The sequence below is a fragment of the Sciurus vulgaris genome (assembly GCF_902686455.1).
Source record: "Sciurus vulgaris genome assembly, chromosome: 2".
NCBI lineage: Eukaryota > Metazoa > Chordata > Mammalia > Rodentia > Sciuridae > Sciurus > Sciurus vulgaris.
The window spans coordinates 91,007,112-91,022,011 of NC_136462.1; the positions used below are offsets into that span (position 1 = coordinate 91,007,112).

General features: G+C 38.3%; 1 protein-coding gene across 2 annotated transcripts in view; it reads left to right on the top strand.

Moving 5' to 3' along the window:
- Window positions 1–762: 762 nt before the first annotated feature.
- MGA (MAX dimerization protein MGA) overlaps window positions 763–14,900 on the top strand; it is a gene marked incomplete at its 3' end in the record, with an annotated part of 130,886 nt that continues 116,748 nt past the window's right edge. Inside the window, exon 1 of one of the 2 annotated variants that reach the window (XM_079128744.1) lies at window positions 763–853. Of the gene's footprint in view, window positions 854–935; window positions 1,146–14,900 lie in introns of those variants that run through there. The other variant, XM_079128747.1, reaches the window with a different exon arrangement.

Below are 14,900 nucleotides of genomic sequence, written 5' to 3' on the forward strand. Positions count from 1 at the left end.
ATCAGATTCAAGCTTGATTAAACCTTTTAGAACTGATAAATTTTTAATCATCAGTAAGATTGAGAAATGGAGTTCAAAGTAGAAAAGGTGTGAATTGTTTTAAGATGGGGCTTCACTGGAGTAGACTATTACGTTTTGGGCTGGATTAAGTTTCTGAATACATCTCAAAATTAATTTGTTCTGATGTAAAACCACCTTTTCTCAGGGTCAGCAAGTATTTTTCTCAGTTCAAATATACTATAGCTGATATTAGGTGTAGTCAGCATCTGTGACGGAGACCTGCCTTTGGACTTTTTAAAAAGCCCGATCCTCCCACCCTCACTCTCTCTGGTAGTAGTGTAAGTTCACAAAGAAAGTTCTGGTTTTCTATTTGTAGCAAAATTCTAAATATTATTTACACTCTTAAGTGGGACTTGTAGTAACTTGTGTTTAAATTAGCACTCTTTTCCACTGATTATGAATGAATGGTAGTTTACTTGTGGGTAAAACCCCTTGCTATTCGGCAGTATTCACAGTCACTCAGCAGGCAACAACTAAATGCTTGCTTCATGAAGGTTAAGGGTTTTCCCCAAAACCACACGGATCAAACAAATGAGGGAGAAGAGATTGAAAGTGCCTGGCATACTGTCACACTCGCATTATTACCCAAACTGTCTCATTCGGAGACCAAGGACCTGCTCTCAAAGGGACACGGAAGAACGCCTGAGAGGTGAGAGCCAGGAAATCGGGAGAGATGGCTTTCCCGGCATGCTCTGCAGCACACTGAAGGGCGCCAGACGCATCCCGGCGTGCATCGGGGAGCGCCCAAGGGCGATGGTTCACGGCTCCTAGAGGGGCGCGCGAAGTTAAGCCGGTAGGTGTGAGCTTACTTAGTTTCGCGACCCTAGTTTCTCGTTTTGTCTTTATGGATGTACTCCCATAAAGGTAGAAAAGGAGGTACTCCGGCTATTCTCCCTTTCCGCGTGCGAACGACTTTCGGCGCCGCTTCGAGCACGGTGCCAGGTGATTAGCGGTTAGGGGCGGGCTGGAGAGCTGCACGTGACCAGACCTGGTAGCCAATGGCTAGCCCGGTGGTCCGGCAGCGCGAGGATCCCGGGACTCGGGAGTGGAGCGACGCGTGGGCTGGCTACCGTCTGCCCCGGCAGGTACGCGCAGGCGCCTTGCCTGCTACACGTTTCGTCTGTCCCCACGCGCCGGGTGTCTTGTACTTGGTGCGAGGTGTTAAGAGTCTCTCGTGGGTGTTTTCAGGGGCGGGGGGATGGCAACGGGGGGGGGGGGCTGTGGTATCACGTGCGCACCACAGCCAATGGCAGGCCGAGGCGCACCCACAGCTTTCCTCAGCGCCCTGGGGTGCGACGTGTTCGGTGAGGTTGGACCCGGCCCTGACTTTAAGGCACTCTTTCGAAGCACGTGTGCAGCCTGTAAAATGTGGGCACGGCGTTTCGTGCAGTCATGCTCTGCTATGAGCACGGATGACAAGTTCTCGGCAAAATGGCTGCTGGAAAGAGTCGCCTAGCAGGGGCAGCTTTGGGGCCGCGTGAAGGTCACATGACGAGGTTGGCAGCGCGTGCTGCTGGCGCGGGGAAGAAGTGGGGGGGTAAGGGGCGTGGCAAGTCACGTGCCTTCGACTGCTGCGTCCAGTGATTTTCTAGTGTTTGCTGAGGCCAGATGGTCTCCTTTTACCCCTCCCACTTCGAAGCGTGGCAAGCACGGAGAGAAGCTGTGCGGTGCGGTGTATCGAGCCCTGATGTGGGATTTAAGAGACTTGGGGTTCAGGCTTTTGACTAGTTTGGTAATCTTATTTATATTTTAGCTCTGTAGAGGTGATTATTTTTTAAGGTCCTAAATGAGGTCTTTGACTACCTAACTCCAGATTAAAATAAGAATGTTAACAACGGGGTGGTGGGGATGGAGCTCAGTGAGAGTGCTTGTTTAGAATTTGTGAGGGAGGCCCTGAGTTTGGTTCAAAACAGTGAACAAGTTATAAAAATTATTATGAGACGATGCCTTCCCCAAAGAAAAAAGGACTAGCAAGTAAACTCCCAGTTAACAGTGGTGTGGGAAACTTGGTGGAGGTAAATTTTTATCATATTTTGGGTATATCCATTTTTATCAATTCCATTTATACTATGTTCCTTTCCACTGCCTCTGGAAAAAATAGTCTTTTAGACATCTAGTTCCTTTATGCTTTCTGGAAAGAAATCAAAGGGTATCCATTATTGTTATAATTCTGGAGATGTTATAATTCTGCATTTAGTTTGAAGGGATTTACTAATGTCGACTAGAAAACCCTAGGAGTCTTCTTTTCACTTGGTGGGTCATTCTTTGTAAAAATTTTGAGGCTTTGTACTGAAAACCTTTAATGTTCTTCATTAACAGTCTCTGCTTCCCGCTCCAGCTCTTTATTTTTCCCAAGGGTGAAGGCCTTGGGGGAAAGGAAGTAAGCATAAATTTTATGTTTTCTGTATCACTGCTTATATATTTTATAGTACTATTTGATTTATCTTTAAGAGCATTTGAATTTTGTGGGAACAGAACCAGTCTTCCTTTTTTTTTTTTTTTTTTTTTGGTACTGGATTGAATCAGTATATTTCTAATCATTTTATTCTTTATGTTGAGAGAGTTTTTTTAAGTTGCTGAGTCTATCCTACAATTTTAGAACTTCATAAATCAGCCTCTGGAGTTGCTGGGATTACAGGTGTGCATGCCGAGGCCCAGGTAGACTTCCTTTTAAAAACTTGACAAAATGATTCTAAAATTAATTTGGAAGAATGCACCTATGAAATAAGAACAATTTGGAAAGATAAAGTTAGGGGGGACTTGTATTGGTGTTATTATAAATAGAGATAATCAGAAGTGCAAGTAGTGATTCGGAGAAGACAGCAGTGGAACAAAATAATAAATTTAGAAGCAAGTTATTTAGTGTTAGATGGTATTTCATATCAGTGGGAAAAGAAATTATGTTGGAACACTTGGCTAACCATTTTGGAAAAAAATGGCATTCTTACCTTAAAATTTAAATAAATTCCAGGTGAATTAGTATTTAAATATAAAATGTGAAATCAGAAAATTGCAACTTTGAAAAAATGGATGAATGGTTTTCCAATCTTGAAATAGGAAGAGTTATTTGAAGCATGGCTACAAAAGCAGAATCCACAAAGGTAAAAATTGATAGAATTATAAAGTTGATGTAAAATTAATGTCATAAAGTTAAAAGATAAACTTATTTTATTTTTTAAATAGCTTTATTTTGTTTGTTTATTTTTATGTGGTGCTGAGGTTTGAACCCAGTGCCTCACATGTGAGGGCAAGCTCTCCACCACTGAGTTACAGCCTCAGCCCCAAAAGATAAATTTATTAACAGTGTGGAGGCCTCTAATCCCAGACACTTGGAAGGCAGAGGAATGAAAATGGGGAATTTCAGGCCAGCCTAGACAACTTGGTGAGATCCAGTCTCAAAAACCGAACAAACAAAAACCAAAAATAATTTACTCATTCAGCATTCATTTAATATATTTATTTAGTGCTTACTGTGTGCTAGACATTTTTTTTTTAATTTAGAGAATACAGTGATGAGCAAAGCCTAGAAAATTGTGGGAAAAAGTTGAACCATGTGTTGGAACTAGGTTAATGATCTTAATATCTGATAGGCAAAAGACATGAATAGGTAGTTACACAAAATAAAAATAATGAATAAAGATAAAAGTACATTGTTTTTTACATAAATAATACAAAACAACACTTTCCCCTAGTCTGGCAGATCATAGAATATGCACTCTTATAATGATAATTGACACTCTCATACATGACTATTGGTGAATATTTCCATCTGAACATAGTTGTTTTTTGTTTTTGTTACTGGGGATTGAACCCAGGGTGTTCTACTTGTCAGGCCAGTGCTCTACCTCTAAGTTACTTCCAGAATTTTTTTTTTTTTTCTGTGACAGGATCTTGCTAAGTTGCCCCGGCTGGCCTCACATTTGCCATCCTCCTGCCTCAGCCTCCTGAGTAAGTGGGATTATAGGCCACTACACCTGATTTAGCTATACTTACTGAAAGCATTAAAAACCTGTATATACTTGGATTTAGCAAATCCTCTTCTTTGTTAAGGTACTAATTAGTAAGTTTGCAAAGATGTGCATTTGAGAATTGTGGTAGGCCAGGTGGTCGGCCAAGTTCAGTGATGTATACCTGTAATCTCAGAGGCTTGGTAGGAGGAGGCGGGAGGAATGCAAGTTCAAGGCAATTTATGGAGACCCTGTCTTAAAATGAAAAGAAGTGATTTTGTGGCTCAATGGTCAGCATCCCTAGATTCAATCCCCAATACAAAAAAAAAAAAAAAAAATTACTGGAATGATATGTTGAGGTATTATGACTTGGACCAGGTAGGTAGTAATGGTGGTAGTGAGAAGTGGCTGCTGATAGTTCAGTTGTGGAAAGCAAGAGAGAGGAATCAAAGATGATTCCAAGGTTTTTTTTTTTTTTTTTTGATACTGGGTGTTGAACTCAGGGGCACTTGACCACTGAGCCACAGCCCCAACCCTATTTTGTATTTTATTTAGAGACAGAGTCTCACTGAGTTGCTTAGCACCTTGATTTTGATGAGCCTGACTTTGAACTCTTGATCCTCTTGCCTCAGCCTCCTGAGCTGCTGGGAGATTCCAAGGTTTTTAGCTGGAGCAATTGATGACATTTATAAAGATGGAAGACTGGAAGGAACTAGTTTGGAGGAAGAGTTTAGTTGGATATTTTGAGCTTGAGATGCCTACTCGACACCTAGTAATAGTTGATGAGTGTGCTGTTGACTGTTCAGATCTGGATTCCAGGGTTAAGGTCAGGGTTGTGAATATATGCTTGGGATATCACTGATGTGTAGATGGTCTTTAAATACATGGGACTGATGATGTCGTCCAGGAAGTAAAGACAAGGGTCAGTGGCTGAGCCCTGAGACTGTGGGAATCAAAATCACGGCTGGGAGTAAATTAGATTTCTTTTGTATTGGCATTGACACACTATTTACTGAGTAACATCTAATGGTGCACTATTAAATGAAGTCCTTGAGATATGCTCTTCCTACTAACTGAATCCTCAGGTTTCTGTCACTTTTCTGCCTGATGATTTCTATTTTTTTTTTCTCCATTGTCTGAGGTCATAAGCTCCAAACTTTGCAATTTTGCATATTAGACGTATCTTTGTCTGATTCTGCTCTACATCTGGCTCTTCTTTATCACTCTTGCTGTGCCCATAGTGCTCTGCCTTTTTTTTTTTTTTAAAGAATTTAACCTTTATTTATTTATTTTTAAAAATATTTTTCATTGTAGATTAACACATACCTTTTTTTTTTTTTTAATGTGGTGCTGAGGTTTGAACCCAGTGCCTCACACATGCTAAGCAACCACTCTACCACTGAACTACAACTCCAGCTCTATTTATTTGTTTTTACATGGTGCTGAGGATGGATCCCAGTGCCTCACACATGCTAGACAAATGCTCTACCACTGAGCCACAACCCTTGCCCTACTCTGCTCTTTTATTGCCCTTTGTTTGCCACCTCTTCCTGCTTTTTGCCTCAAACTTCTACTCAGTCTTCAGTGTTCCCTTAAATTTGCTTTGTAATTCTACTTTTGACAGATAGACGTCAACTCCTCACTGCATGGTGCTTCTCAGATCTGTTGTTTGTACTTTCATTTATAGCAAAATATAAAATTGGTTGGTATTTTGACTTTTTTATTTGTTTCCCAGTGCTTGGCATGTGGTAGATGCTTAATCATGCTTAAAAAGTTTAGAAGTTTTGATTTGGCAAAAGAGTAAATTAAAACTAGTTCTTATACAGTTTTATAAATTATTAGCTGAGATTTTTAGGATCTTTTAATATAGCAAATTTTTGGTTTTAATGATATTCATTGTGATATGTTAGCCAGTACAAAGTTTAATGAAATGATGTCAGAATGAGACATGTTAGGACTGTTTTAATCTGGAGGGCTGAATAATGCTTATTCTTTGGAGGTACACTATTACAATAGATTCTTCTTTCACTTGCCCGCTTTGCCACCCACCATCTCAGTAGTCAAGAATTCTATTTTAACATTACTTGTGTACTTTGAGCTCTTTGCTGGAGAAGGAACCTAATGTAATAAATCCCAGTACATTCAGCAGTACTCACCCCAGGAATGTCCTTTAAATTGTGTAGAGGGGAGGCTTAATGGTTTGAATGTAGGTGTGAGAGTTTCAGTCTGTGAGCCCAAAGTAGGGTTGATTATTTTGTCTTTCAATATTAAGCATGTATTGAGCACCAACCATATATATGGGCACTGTATGAGGTGTGAGGGATTTAAAAAAATAAAAAGGTTCCCTGTACATGAGACTGTATAAATTTAGTTGAGGAACTGAAACATAAGAATTTAATTTAATCTTAACAGGCAGTATATCAGTAAGTACAAAGTGCTATAGTGTTTATCAAGGACTTCATATTTCTAAAGCTCATAATTATGTTCTTAGAGTTATGTGCAATTTTACCTTATATCACTTTTCATCATTTTAAATAGACTTGTAAGTTCTGCATTTTCTCTCTAACATTTCTGATTTCAATATGATATTATTGATTTGGCCTTATGATGTGATAAAAGCTACATATAGAGTACCCTGCTCTTACATTGTATCCAGACATTTTATTCTTTCACATTTACTCATTCATTCATTTATTTTTTGGTACTAGAGATCAAATCCAGGGCCTTGTGCATGCAAGGCAAGTGGCTCTACCACTGAACTAAGTCCTCAGCATTAGTAATAATGACATGGACCCCTTATCTTCATCATCCATGAGCCCTAGGTTGGAAATAATGTTTCTTTTTAGAAGTTTTGATGGCCTTATTTCTGTTTTTAAAGTTCCTTTTTAGAACTCTTTTGCTTTTCTGATTCTTGGTCCTTTGTATAAACCAATCCCCCTATGGCACCTCTGGTCTTGTTCTAAGGAACCCCAGGACTTTGTGTGTGCCTCCTACTAGTTACTTAAATGCTTTTAACTTTTTCTTAGCTATACAATTGGATAATAATTTCTACTTTGGGTTTGTTTTCAGAATGTGAAGTGCTAAAAACAGTGCTTTACATTAATAGTAAGCATTCTGATAGTCGTTTCTGTCATCATCATCATCATCATCATCATCATCATCATCATTATTTTCTTACCAAGGCATATCACTACATGCCTTTAGTGAGTTGCCTTTAGTCCTTGATCACCTTTTAGAACTGTGAGGGTTCCACTGCTGTGAAATCTGTATATCCAAGACAAAATCTGGGTTTTTGACTTCAGGATTTATGGAGTGGAAATGGGATTTTCCCATATCCCTGAGCCTAAAATGGAGGTTTGGAGTTTTGTAAGATCTGGTTTCCAGTTGGATTTGCTGAGTTCTGAGAAATGTTAGAGTACACGTGCTTTCCTTCACCCAGGTGATCCCTTACCAGGATTATGCGTATGCTACTGTCAATCACAGTGTTTTCTAAGCTGTTAACTGTATTTATATTTTCAAAATGAAAGCTTTGCAACACTGCATGTTACTTTTCAGTTCTTTAAAAAATGTGGCAACTGCCTTTTCTTCTTAAATAGTGCATTCTTTCACTAGCATTTTATAGTGCCACTAAGAGTGTAAGATAATTAGATCAATATTGGTGCCATTTGAAATAGTAGATTTGAAAAGAGCAGATTTTTCCAAATTATATTTCTATGCAAAAGTATACTTAATTTCCTTACATTTTCCTTAATTTTGTTTTTTATTTTTTCTTCTTCTTACTGGAGTTTGAACTCAAGAGGTCTCTACTACTGAGCTACATCCCCAGCTCTTTTATTCTTTGGGACAAGGTCTTGCTAAGTTGCCCATTTTGGCCTTGAATTTGCCATCCTCTTCCCTCAGCCTCCTGAGTTGCTGGGATCATAGTTGTGTGCCATTGTACTCGGCTGCCCTTGGCAGTTTTTGAGCATTAGATAATTCAAAGCACTGTTTTGAAAAAGATTTGGTCTTACTGTAGTGATGAGAATGTTTTGAAGTGAGAAGAGGCTAAAATTAATAAGAGAATGCTTAGGCGATTGTTATGATGATACAGTCCTGAAGTAGGGTGATAAGGAGGGAAGTTAGAAGTGATAGTTGAAGTGAAAGCCTAGAGATAAGATGCTTAAAATACAACTTGTAAGATCCAAACTCCTTATTGTGGCTTAAACATGCTACAAGATTTGACTTTTGCCTACCTCTGCAGTCTTATCTCCTGTCACCGTTCCTCTCACTCTGTACGTTTTAGCCACATTGGCTGAGTTGTTTCATAGAATGGACTTTTTGTCTTGACTTCAGGGCCTTTGCCTCTGCCTTCTCTTTACCTGGAATATTCTTTTCTGATTACTTTCTACCATTCAGTTCTTAATTTAAATCCCCTTAGTTTTCCCTGATCACTAGTCCTTAAACAACCTCTTTTATTGATTCGTTCATTGTTTTGCAATCATTATAGTATATAATCATTACCTTGGTTTAAAATATGGATTTATCTGTCACTGTCCTTTTGAATTTCAGTTTCATGAGAGAAGGCACTTTATCATTTTATATTCTTTTTTTAATTTTAATTTATTTTTATTGTAAACAAATGGGATACATGTTCCTTCCGTTTATACATGGAGTAACAGCATACCATTTGCATAATCATACGTTTACATAGGATAATGATGTTTGATTCATTGTTATTTTTTTCTCCCCCGCCCCCGCCACCCCTCTTTTCCCTCTATACAGTCCCTCCTTCCTCCATTCTTGCCCCCCTCCCACTCCCCATTATGTGTCATCATCCGCTTATCAGCGAGATCATCCTTTGGTTTTTTGAGATTGGCGTATCTCACTTAACATGATATTCTCCAATTTCATCCAGTTGCCTGCAAATGCCATAATTTTATTATTCTTTATGGCTGAGTAATATTCCATTGTATATATATACACCACAGTTTCTTTATCCATTCATCAATTGAAGGACATCTAGGTTGGTTCCACAGTCTGGCTATTGTGAATTGAGCAGCTATGAACATTGATGTGGCTGTATCTCTGTAGTATGCTGATTTTAAGTCCTTTGGGTATAGGCCAAGGAAGGGGATAGCTGGGTTAAATGGTAGGTCCATTCCAAGTTTTCTAAGGAATCTCCACACTGCTTTCCAGAGTGGCTGCATTAATTTGCAGTCCCACCAGCAATGTATGAGTGTACCTTTTTCCCCACATCCTCTCCAACACCTCTTGTTGCTTGTATTCTTGATAATCACCATTCTAATTGGGGTGAGATGGAATCTCAGTGTAGTTTTGATTTGCATTTCTCTTATTACTAAAGATGGTGAACATTTTTTCATATGTTTGTTGATTGCTTGTAGATCTTCTGTGAAGTGTCTGTTCATATCCTTAGCCCATTTGTTGATTGGGTTATTTGTATTCTTGGTGTAGAGTTTTTTGAGTTTTCTATATATTCTGGAAATTAGTGCTCTATCTGAAGTATGAATGGCAAAGATTTTCTCCCACTCTGTAGGCTCTCTCTTCGCACTGCTGATAGTTTCCTTTGCTGAGAGAAAGCTATTTAGTTTGATTCTATCCCAGTTATTGATTCCTGCTTTTATTTCTTGTGCTATGGGAGTTTCTTGTGCTATTAGGATCAGTTAAGGAAGTCTGATCCTAAGCCAACAAGTTGAAGATTTGGACCTACTTTTTCTTCTATAAGAAGGTCTCTGGACTCTGGTGTGATTTCAAGGTCCTTGATCCATTGTGAGTTGAGTTTTGTGCAGGGTGAGAGATAGGGGTTTAGTTTCATTCTGTTGCATATGGATTTCCAGTTTTCCCAGCACCATTTGTTGAAGAGGCTATCTTTTCTCCATTGCATATTTTTGGCACCTTTGTCTAGTATGAGAAAATTGTATTTATTTGGGTTTGTGTCCGTGTCCTCTATTCTGTACCATTGATTTATCAATCATTTTATATTCTTGATACCTAGAAAGATACCTGGCATTACTGGATTTGAAATAGGACTTGATAAATCACCTGAGTTGAAGAGGTCCTCTTAGTTGAAGAGGTCCTCTGAAAACCTCTAAGGTTTTCAGCCTGGGTATCTGTGCCATTGGCCCAAATAGAAGAATCTGGAGGAGCCAGGCACAGTGGCATGTACCACAGTTGCACCTGTTCCAGAGGTGGAGGCAGGAGGATTGTTTGCACTCTGGAGTTTGAGGCCAGTCTGGGCAATTTAGTGCCTGTCTCAAAAAACAAAGAAAGAAAGAAAGGTTAGGAAAAGAAAAATGAAAAATAAGAAAGGAGAAATCTGGAGGTATTTTTATAATTATTTTGCACATGCTAGTCAAGTGCTCTAACACTGAGTTATGTCCCTAACCCAGGAATTTTGAGTTTTAAAGGGAAGAGAGTCTGAGATAAGGATGAGGACATCCTGATGGTGATGTTTAATAGGCTGTAGGAGATGGATAACTGACACTTCTGAGAGAATGATTAGGTCTGGAGGTAGAATCTTTTTTATTTTTTTGTATTGGGGATTGAACCAGGAGTGCTCTACTACTGAGCTACATCCCCAGCTCTTTTTATTTTTTATTTTGAGACAGGATCTCACTAAAGGTGCCAAGGCTGGCCTTGAGCTTGTGATCCTCCTGCCTCAGCCTCCAGAGTAGCTGGGATTATAGATATGCACCACTGTACCCGGATATTTAAAAAAATATGTATGTGAAGGTGTACCTATCATATATGTGCAGTTTGATGAGTTTTTGCAAAGTAATACATTTTATCTTGATCTAACACCTGGATCAAAAAAAGAATTATTAGACTGAGCGTTAGCCTAAACATAAATGAGGCCCTGGCAACACACACACACACGCACACACACACACACACAAAAAAAAAAAAAAAAAAAAAGAGAAAAAGAAAAGCCAGAGAAAGAGAATTATTACCAGTACTTAGGAGCCCTCATGGTGATGAACTATAATTTTTAATTGGTATTTGATTATAAATATTTGTTTAACTTATCCTGGTGATCACTTAGTGATTTTTGTTTGATGACAGCTCAGAGGAGTTTTGTTTTGATAATAGTTGGCACTGGTTGAGAACATTTTCTCCAGGATTATACTCAGCACTTTTTCTGGTGATTCTGTTCAGTCTATTTTACTTGTCTGTGAACTCCTATAGGATTAGTCTGCTCCACTTGATTTATCACTTCATTTATACTATCTGTTATTTCTTTAGTTTTTTTTTTTTAATGTGTGTAGTTCCTCTTTCTTTCTCTTTTCTTTTCTTTTCTTTTCTTTTCCTTTCTTTTCTTTTCCTTTCTTTTCTTTTCTTTTCTTTTCTTTTCCTTTTCTTTTCGGTGCTAGGGATTGAACTCAGGGGTGCTTAACCACTGAGACACAGCCCCAGCCCTTTTTTATATTTTATTTGGAGACAGGATCTTGCTAAGTTGCTCTGGACCTTGCAATTGTTGAAGCTGGCTTTGAACTTGTGATTCTTCTGTCTCAGCCTCTCAAGCTGCTAGAATTACAGATGTGCTCCACCACACCGGGCTGTAGTTCATACTTCTTATTAAAGTTTACTGAGATTGGGAATTTTTCATAGTTCCAAATTCTCTTATATGTTCTCTCTATATAAATAAGTGCTTCATTTCTAATGATTTTGAACTAGTGCTGAATTTATATGGTTTTTGTTGTGAAGAATGACCTTCAAGCTGGGCATGGGCATGGGTAATCCCAGCAGTTTAGGAGGCTGAGACAGGAGGATTGCACATTCAAGGCTAGCCTCAACAAATTAGGAAGGTCCTCAGCAAGTTAGCAAGATCTCCCAAAATAACACCCCCAATTTAAAAAGACCCAGTTACCTTCAGATAATTATAATAAAAAGAACATGTTGCTGGATGCAGTGGTGCATAGCTGTAATCCCAGGCTGAGGCAGGAGGATTGCAAGTGTGAGGCTAATCTTAGCAATTTAGAAGAACCTTGTCTTAAAATGGGGAGGAAAAAAAAAAGGACTGGGATGCAGCTAAATGGTAAAGTACCCCTAGGTTCAATCCTCTGTGCCTAAATAAATAAATTTTAAAAAGTAGCAGGTTAAAATGCACATTTATGTTCATCCCTTTGTTAGTCAGCTTTTCATTGCTGTAACCATGATACCTGACAAGAACAACTTAGAGGAGGAAAAGTTTATTCTATTTTGGGCTCATAGTGTCAGTGGCTCAGTCTGTGATCAACTAACTCCATTGCTCTGGGCCTGAGATGAAGCAGAACATTATTGCAAGAGGGCGTGGCAAAGAAAAACTCTCAGCTCATGGCAGCAGGGAAACAGAGAAAGCAAAGAGCCAGTGATAAGATGCAGTCCAAGGCCATGCCCCCAGTGACCTACTTCCTCCAGCTATTCCCCTCTGCCTGCAGTTACACCAGTAATTCGTTCAAATTATTAATGAAATGGAAGAATCCACTGATGAGGTTATAACTCTTCATAATCCAAACTTTTCTCTTCCGAACATTGCTACATTCCCTAACACATGAGTTCTTTGGGGGCATTTTTAGAACCAAACTATAACAATAGTGTAACAGAGATTTAAAGGTAATTTCAATAATGTTTTGACTTTTTTGTTTTGATGGTGCTTGGGATTGAACCCAGGGTCTGGTGCATGCTAGGTAAGTTCTCTGTCACTGAGCTACATCACAAGCCCCTTGACTAAATTAAACAACAACAACAACAACAACAACAAAATAAACTTTTGTTTTTATTTGGCCTGGTTTTAATTACTTTTTGTGTTATGCTGTATTTTAAAAAATAAATTCCAGCCACAAATATTTGAAAATATTATTTTTCCCTTCAGTTGTAGTTTGATTATAGATGAACAAACTTAGGTAGCAGAGAGTCTTGCTTTCTTGTGGGTGACAGAACTAAACCTTTGATTTACTATTAAAGTGACAATCTTAAGATAATATTCTCACTTTATCATATTTTCATAGTTATTTGATGGAATAAAATATAAAAGTTCTGGCTTTTCACTGTACATTATTCTAAAGTATTCATATTAACCTGTGTATAAATCTCAGATGGTAGTTGGTTTTTTTCTGAGTATCTTCTTTTAAATTCAATATCAGGTGTGTAGATATAATGAAGAAATAATATGACATTCACTTTGTTTTTATGTCCAACTTCAATGTAGCACAGTATGAGCCCATGCAAGAAGGGTTGGAAGGTTGCCTAGCTTAATTGATGATTTCAATAGCTCTGTATGTGCTTGAAGCTGGAATTCTATTTTCTGTAATTTTTTTATTGGATCATGGAGTGCTGTCTGCCGTCACATGTATCTAGGGAGAGGTAAATGCAGTACCCTAGGTGTCTCATTTCGTGAATGTTGTTCTTTTCAATAAAGGTGATTTGTCAAATATATAATTAAATGCAATTTAACTTTCATACTTTGACATTTTCAATATTTTTTTGAGAAGTCTTCAGCAGCCGACTGATTCAGAAAATGTGCTTAATATTACTTAATTCTCCATGCCTCCCTGTGTTAATCCTTGGTTTTATTTCTTTCTTTCATACCACCTGATTATCATCTTTTTTTCTGAGAATATTTCTGATTTAGGGAGAATCATGTTTAAATTATTTTAATTTTATTTTTAAAACACAGAAGTAGGGCTGGGGATGTACCTTAGTGGCAGAGCCCTTGCTTAATGTGTTCCAGGCCCTGCAAAAAGGGCCTACCATGCTAGGTCCCTTGCCTAGCATCCCCAGCACTGCAAACATCAATAATAATAAAACTATTAAAGTTAATATTTTTATGGTAAAAAAACAAATGAATTAGAAAAGGAAAATTTCCTTTCATGGTATCATCTTTGTACCCACCTTTTTTCCCCTCCTAATCTTTCTCCGCTCTTATCAGTATTGCTGGTAACAACTTTTAAAATGTATTGCCTTTTAAAATGTATTTATAAAAGTGTATATATGGGCTGGGGAGATAGCTCAGTTGGTAGAGTGCTTGCCTTGCAAGCACAAGGCCCTGGGTTCAATCCCCAGCACTGCAAAAAAAAAAAAAAAAAGTGTATATATATTTTTCCCACTTTTACAAAATTGTGGTGAAATGCACAAATATACATGTTTTTTTAAAACTCAAATGGAAGTATCAAGATTTTGCTTTTTCAACTTAATATGTTTTAAAACTCTTCTTATTTGTATATATACCTTTGTCTTATATGGTTGTATTCTAATTTGATCATTCCATAATTTATGGAAACATTATGTAAATGCTCTTCAGTGGGGTATTTGCCAGGTGTTCTCTATTTTAATTATTGCTTTAGTGAAATTCTTGTTCATGTTCCTTCCTTCCTTCTTTCCTTCCTTCCTTCCCTCCCTCCCTCCTCCCTCCCTTTCTTTTGGGGGGCGGGGTACAGGGTTTGAACCCAGGGTCAATTAACCCCTAAGCCACATCCCCAGCTTGTTTGATTTTTGAGACAAGTTCTCACTAAGTTGCTTAGGGCCTTACAAAGTTGCTGAGGCTGGCTTTGAATTTGTGCTTCCTGCTGCAGCCTCCTGAGCCTCTGGGATTACAGGCATGTGTCACCACGCCTGCTTCTTTGTTTAGTTTCTTTATGAAGATGTTCTCATATCTAGATGTGATAGTAAATAAGAAGTGAAAGTGCTAGATTGAGTGTATGTTTTTTTAAAAAAATATTTTTTGTATTTGTAGATGGATGGCATGCCTTTATTTTTTTATTTTTGTGTGGTGCTGAGGATCAAACCCGGTACCTCACAGGTGCTAGGCAAGGGCTCTACCACTGAGCTATGGCCCCAGTCCCTGAATGTATGTGTTTTTATAATTTAATAAATGTTGTCAGATTGCTGGCTTGATAAGCCATTATATCCATTTACCTG